At 32.8% G+C, this 6,886-nt stretch overlaps 1 pseudogene; it reads left to right on the forward strand.

Annotated features, from left to right (window-relative positions):
* Nucleotides 1-5,218: 5,218 nt before the first annotated feature.
* Nucleotides 5,219-6,468, forward strand: LOC131608080 (glutathione S-transferase T2-like; annotated as a pseudogene).
* The last annotated feature ends 418 nt before the right edge of the window (nucleotides 6,469-6,886 follow it).

Here is a 6,886-nt window from a genome sequence, read left to right on the forward strand (position 1 = left end):
ATATGCGAAAGGGTATTTTTGAGTTTTTAGATGTGTTTTACACCTTATATGGGTGACTTAAGATATTGTCTTTAATGATTTAATAAAGAGAATCTCTAACCTCACCCCTTGGGTTTCTCATGCACCATGAGTGTTGTAAAAACTGCTCCCCGTAGATGTACATTCTGAAGCACCTTTTTTGTTTTGTAGATGCATCTACGAAAGACTTCCTGAGATGCATCTACAGAAGCATTTGATGTTATATCCGCGCTAAACTCTTTTCCTCTCTCATTCTTCACTTTTCATCTTCTCAAACTCTCAAACTCTCTCAACTCAAAAATCAACTGAACACTATTTTTAACACGTTCCGTAGATGTATTTACAGAAGATTTGCTGAACTGAAATATTTTGAATCTTCCCAACGTTCACTATGTATTTTAATGCTTTTGTAGTTGTACCTAAGGAAAAAACCAATTTTTTTTTATAAAAAAAGGTGTTTCCGAATGGTTATGTAAGAGGGTTGATTATGTAAGGGGGAGGTGTTAGCACCCCTCACATCTATTGTACTTCATAGAAACCTTTTGAAAATCTGTGTTATCTTAAAACAAGGTTGTTTGCAAAACAATATTGTGGAGATGAGAAAAGAAATGGTTTTTTTTAATGATTTTTGTGTGCTCGGCAAGACATCGCATCTTGTGCCTACACACACACACCCTTTCTGTGCAAAAGGGAAGTCAGGGCATTTGTAGTTCTGCTAAAAAGGAATTATAGAAGTTTATTTGATTGATTTTAATGGAAAAGACATTTCGTCGTTTTGAGTGGAAAACATCGATTGCCATCCACAAATATGAGGGAGTGTGTATTTTCATCATCTTAATATGGAGAGCTTTACTTGGATTTAATCAACAATCATGTCTCACATTTAAGTGGAAAATATTAAGAACTACAATCACAACTTATGGGCTTAGGATTTGTATGACTGCAAGAATTTATTTATGCTTCAAGAATTCTTTTTCCAAAAAAATTCAAAGGAGGAGATTAAAGTTCCTTTTAGATAGGTTGCATTATGCAAAATAACATGGAGTTTGGTCAAACTAGTTCTGGTGTAAAAAGGACACATGTGCAATCCGATGTTCCAACATGTATGATACAACATTTGGTCTCTTACAACAAACATATGTTATTGCAGTTATAGTTATGAGTTATTATATCCAAGATTCACTTTACAAAGAAGGTCTCCAGATTCAAGTTGAATAGTTGATTTGAATGTGCTAGTGCAACATCTGGCCTTGACAATAGGCCATATGAATATTGCTTGGTGCACAAGTTCTGATTGGGATTGAATCAGATTTGCTACAGTTATTTTAGTAATGTTTGTTTGATTCGTTTGAAAGTTCGAGATGCTCAAATCAGATTTAAATATGAATTTGAAATATAACAAATCATATCTTATTGTTGGAGATAATCATGGAAAAGATCATATTCAACCGAATCATCTATTTTTCAGGCTAAATCAAATCATATATCCAAAAAATAAAAGCCCGGAAGACATTGCTATATAAGGAGGCTTAGTCTCATGTTTGAGACATGGATTTTGTGCGCAAAGTTTAAAATTTTTGTGCTAGGGTTTGACTCTTTGTAACTTATATTCCATGCTAATGCCATAATAAGGGTTAGGATAGAATCTTTGTGTACATAACTCTATGTTTCAATAACTTGGCATAGTTGTTGGTTTTCCTTAATGGAGTTGTAAATTCAACATTCAATATGGTTGTTATTGAAGTTGATCACTTGGGATTAGTGATTGAGAGAGAGTGTGAAAGGGGTTATCATATTTAGAGGGAGTCCTAAATAGAAGTTCATTGCATAGCGTCTGAAGAGGCGTTGAATATCATGGGGTTAGTGTTCATGGAAGACTAAGTGTACTAAAATACTAATAGTGAACTTCCTTTCTTGAGTAGAGTGTCTTCCAGACGTAGGCGTGGTTTCACTAAACTGGGTTACCAATATCTGATGTTATTTATTGCTTTTACATTAACTCTGTATTGCTATCCATCTGTGTGATAAATTTGGTTTAACTTATTGAACCAGTTATTCCAACATCGTGTCCAATATATGTCCCCTTAGGAACATAATTTCACCCCTGACTCTTGTATGATTGTTCGAGATTTTTGTCAAACGACCCTTTCCCATGAGACATTTTGACAATCCCCTTAGAAAAATTCTCATTAGTCGCACGTGGTTACGAGTTTAAGGCACCCTCAATTGCAGGTCGATTGGGAAAACCTCTTAGTTAGAATTTCTCTTGTGGTCGGATCTGTATGGGACTCTATAGTTGGAAATCTTCCAATGACTAGCATATTAATGGCTTCCACGAGCGAAGGGTTGACCTTAGGTGTCTAAATTTGAAGCATCGTCTTATGATATTTCATCTTATTTACAAACAAGAAATCAGGTGAGTTATAGAATCAATCACAAAAAAATTGCAAAAGAAAATAAGAAATCTCCTACGTTACTCATCAAATATGACACACCTGGTTTCCTCTATAGTGACAACTTCCACCAATAAATGCGTCTCTATGTACTATTCTTTGTACTAATCCTGATTAAAATGTTGATAAGTATTCTTATCATTCTCACATATGAAATGCATTCTCATAAGAAATGTCATACACACACAAGAGAAAGAGACTTTAAGGTGTTACCTCGAAAGAAATTAACTTGATGGATCGTGCAAAGTGAGATTCAACGGAAGAGATGTCGCAAAGACGTCAGAGTAATAGTCGATGGGAAGTTGTTAACAAATACTGGAGACGATTGCAAAAAAATGAGAAGAACTCTTGAATCTCACAAATGGTGAAAAGGGAAATAGTTATCCTAAAACTCCTTATATATTCCTCGATACAACAACCACACAATCCACGATGGCAAGAATTGGGAAGTACAATAATATCACCAACAGTTGTGATTTTACACCGGCCTATTTGAAGCACTCAAGTGCCCTAAGACAATGGATAATCATTATTGTAATACCTAGGGTCACCGTCAAACTATTCTAACGATACATTGTAAGTTACAAAAAGAAAATTAAATGTATATGTTCTCAATGCTATCGACGTTCGTTGAATGCTTTTCTACCCTCTTTGACCAGAGGCCAGTTTGAAAGCATGAATGACACAATCCTCACTTTAACAAGTAGTAACAAGAGCTTAATGGACAAAAAATTTAGGCTGCTCACAAGGCCAACCCACATATGAAGAACCAAATACAAACACCACACAGAAAAGCGCGAGGAGCCTGTGAGATCTTGCTTAAGCACGAGACACGTAATCCCGACCTTCTGTCAAATTTCCACAGTTGAATCTAATCGACGATGATTTGCACGAGGCGGAAGTGATTTTAACCATCTATATCATATAAGCTCTACACACGCCAGTTTAAGGTATTTGTTTCTTTCTCACAATTAAGATATTTCTTATTCATTAACTAGGCATTAAAATATTAACCTTGCATGTTCACCCTGTTCTACCATACTAAAAATGCACACCACAGGATCAAAACCTTACTTCACTCAATCCGCAACTCTTTCTGGTGGTTCTGTAACATAATACCACTAAAGATGACTTATCCATCCTTTTGACTTATAATTGTGAGATTGTTTATTAAAGATTATGAGATAATCACCATGGTTTAATTTACTTATATTAAAGGATGTAAATGGATATCCAGGGGAAGAATAGTATGATATCCGTGTCCGGCCCGTTTGATAAATATGATATCCATATTCGCCCCATATCCGTTAGATATCCGTTAAACAGGTAATCTGCGGGTTTTAAGGTATCTACGGATATTTACAGATATCCATGGATAACACTTTTTTTCTAAAATTATATTTTGAAAAAATTATTTTCAACTTTTTTTAAAGACACAAGACGTTATTATCACATAACATTCATTCAAATCTATCTTATTTTAACAACAAAATTTCATCATATTAATTTTCTTCATTTTTACCAAAGCATAGTATCCATACATTTCATTTTTAACAAAAAAAATAAAGAATGATATTGTGATTGTGAGTTGTGGTGGAAGAACGGACGACGGAGAAGTATAAATGATGACACTTACTAGACGGAAAAAGAGCGATACTGGTTGGTTAGACGGTAGAATTGTTAAAGCGAGGTAAGGAGTGTAAAAGAAGCTTAAATATGAAATGACCAATAAGATTTTAATGTAATATAAATTATATATATGAGAATGCCTTTTTTATATAAGAATGTGAGAATGGATTTTAACCATTGGATTTTAAAATAAATGGTGGAGATTATGTGTGAAACTTTTTTTTCTCCCTCCATTATTAAAATAAATTATGTAGGAGAGAGAAAAGAAAGATTAATACATAATCTCCACCATTTATTTTAAAATTTAATGGTTAAGATTCGTTCTCACATTCTCATATAAAAAAGACATTCTCATATGATATGCCATATATATATATATATATATATATATATATATATATATATATATATATATATATATATATATATATATATATATATATATATATATATATATATATATATATATATATATATATATATAATGAAAAAAAGTTTTGTAGAAGATAGAAAGTTAGAGTATAATAAACTAATAATATTTAAGTAATTTTAATATTATATTAACGAATACGGATATTCGCGGATTTGAGTAACATTAAGTTCATATTCATTAATAAACGGATATTTAAATATTTATTTATTTTATCCGTGAATATATATATATATATATATTAAACTATCTGTCCTGTAATCGTGACAGATTTTATCCGCAGATATATGCGGATATGAATATTTTTATCATCACTAATATTAAGTATACTAAGAGCACCCACACCGGGGAGTGCTTCACAAAGCTCTATGCATGGTGTGGCAGTAAATTCAGAATATGTATTGTGCATGAGTAGTAAAAGCTTGCAAGGGGTGCTTTGTTTGGCACCGTAGTAAAACAAACTTTTGAATAATTTTAAAACAATAAATATAATAAAATATATGTAATACTAATAATAAATGTATAACAACTATTTTTTCAAACAAAGATGATAGTCAAAATTTTTACAACAGCTCTATTATAACAGCTTTTTTTAACGGTAAGTTTTTTTCCTATATATATTTCAATAAATTTTTTTGAAATTATACTTCAAAATTTATTACAAAAATTTTATTTCAACATTTTTTTAATGAATCCCAACCACCATAATTCTTGGTACAAAATGGTGGCATCCCTCCTCTTATTCCAAATCATCAAAATAATCCACAATTTGGAAATTATCCATATCATACATCCCACTCTCCATATCATACATCACATTCTCCATATCAATATCAACAATTTTCATCTCAAACAAATAATCCTATTATGCCTCGTGAAGTTGATGTTGGTACTAGTGGTGTGCAATCAAATGATCAAGAGTCTGAAATACCACAATTTTGCACTCAAGATAGTTTGAAAACTATCAACCTTGATGAAGATGTTGGAACCACATCAGTTGTAAATATACCGAAAACAAGATTTCAACCAAAGGAGTATGATGCATAATTATTGGGGTTGATCAACGTTTCAAAGGATCCAATTGTTGGGGTTGATAAAAAAGGAGACAACTTTTGGAAGAGAATAGGTGAAGCTTATAATAAACATTGCGGCAAGATTTTTCAAGAGAGGAAACCATTGACATTAAAAGGTCGATGGCATAAAAAGATTAACCCCTCTGTTAATAAATTTGTTGGGTGCTACAAGCAAGCAATGAATTTAAAAAAAATGGGAGCTCTGAGAGCAACATCATTTCAACTGCATATGACATTTATTACCAAGATGAGCGTGAAAATTTACATTTGAGAGTGCATGGAGATTATTGAAAGATGAACCCAAATGGCTTGCAGGTTCATCAGAACCTTCTGCAAAAAGAACAAAGAATTCGGCTTCTAGAGCATATTCTTCATCTTCTAACCCTCCAATACCAACAAGCAACGAAGACAATTCACCATCACCTTCTTCGTTACATAGACCAATCGGTCAAAAGGCAGCAAAAAGAAAGGAGAAAGAAAAGCTAGTGGAAAGATCAACATCCAATGTCAAATTTAATATTTTGCAAGGCGACTTCCAAAAGAAAAATGAGTTGATGTCACAATTTGCACGCGATTATGCACGTATTGAGAGTAAAAAAGATGAGATAGAGAAGAAAAGAGTCGGTGCAGAGAAACATAAGGCTGAGAGAGATATGGTAAGATTGAAGATCAATGATTTGCAAATACTTTCAAAAGATACATCATACATGGATTCAAGACAATTGCAAGCTCACGAGTTATTATGTGACGTGATTAGAAGAGAATATGGGCTTAATTAGTTTTTAGTATATCACTAGTTATTTTTAGATTCCTATTATTTTTATTATTCAATTTGTAGCCGTTATTCCAAGTCAATATTATTCAAACTAGCCATTATTCAAACTAACCGTTATTCAAACTAGCCGTTATTCAAACTAGTCTCTACTCGTAGCCCTATAAATACTCTTAACATGAGTAATAAGCTTCACACTCTTTTCCAACTTATCTTCCTCTTAATTCAATATTACAATTCTCTTCACATGGATCCTTCCAACCCTTCCTACATTGCAAAAATGTTCATGGATTATATGAATGATGGCATGGATGAAGAACTTGTGAGACTTTACTTTGAAAGTGAAGCCCAAGAAGAAGGTGCAAGTTCTAGCAGACCTAGACGCCGAAGAAATATAGAGAGGAATCGTGAAGAAGGACATGAGCGTTTATTCAATGATTATTTTTTAGAAGCACCAGTGTACACATATGAGCAATTTCGTCGAAGATATCGAATGCATAAACAAATATTC

This window comes from Vicia villosa, linkage group LG5 (assembly GCF_029867415.1).
Source record: "Vicia villosa cultivar HV-30 ecotype Madison, WI linkage group LG5, Vvil1.0, whole genome shotgun sequence".
NCBI classification, from domain to species: Eukaryota; Viridiplantae; Streptophyta; class Magnoliopsida; order Fabales; family Fabaceae; genus Vicia; species Vicia villosa.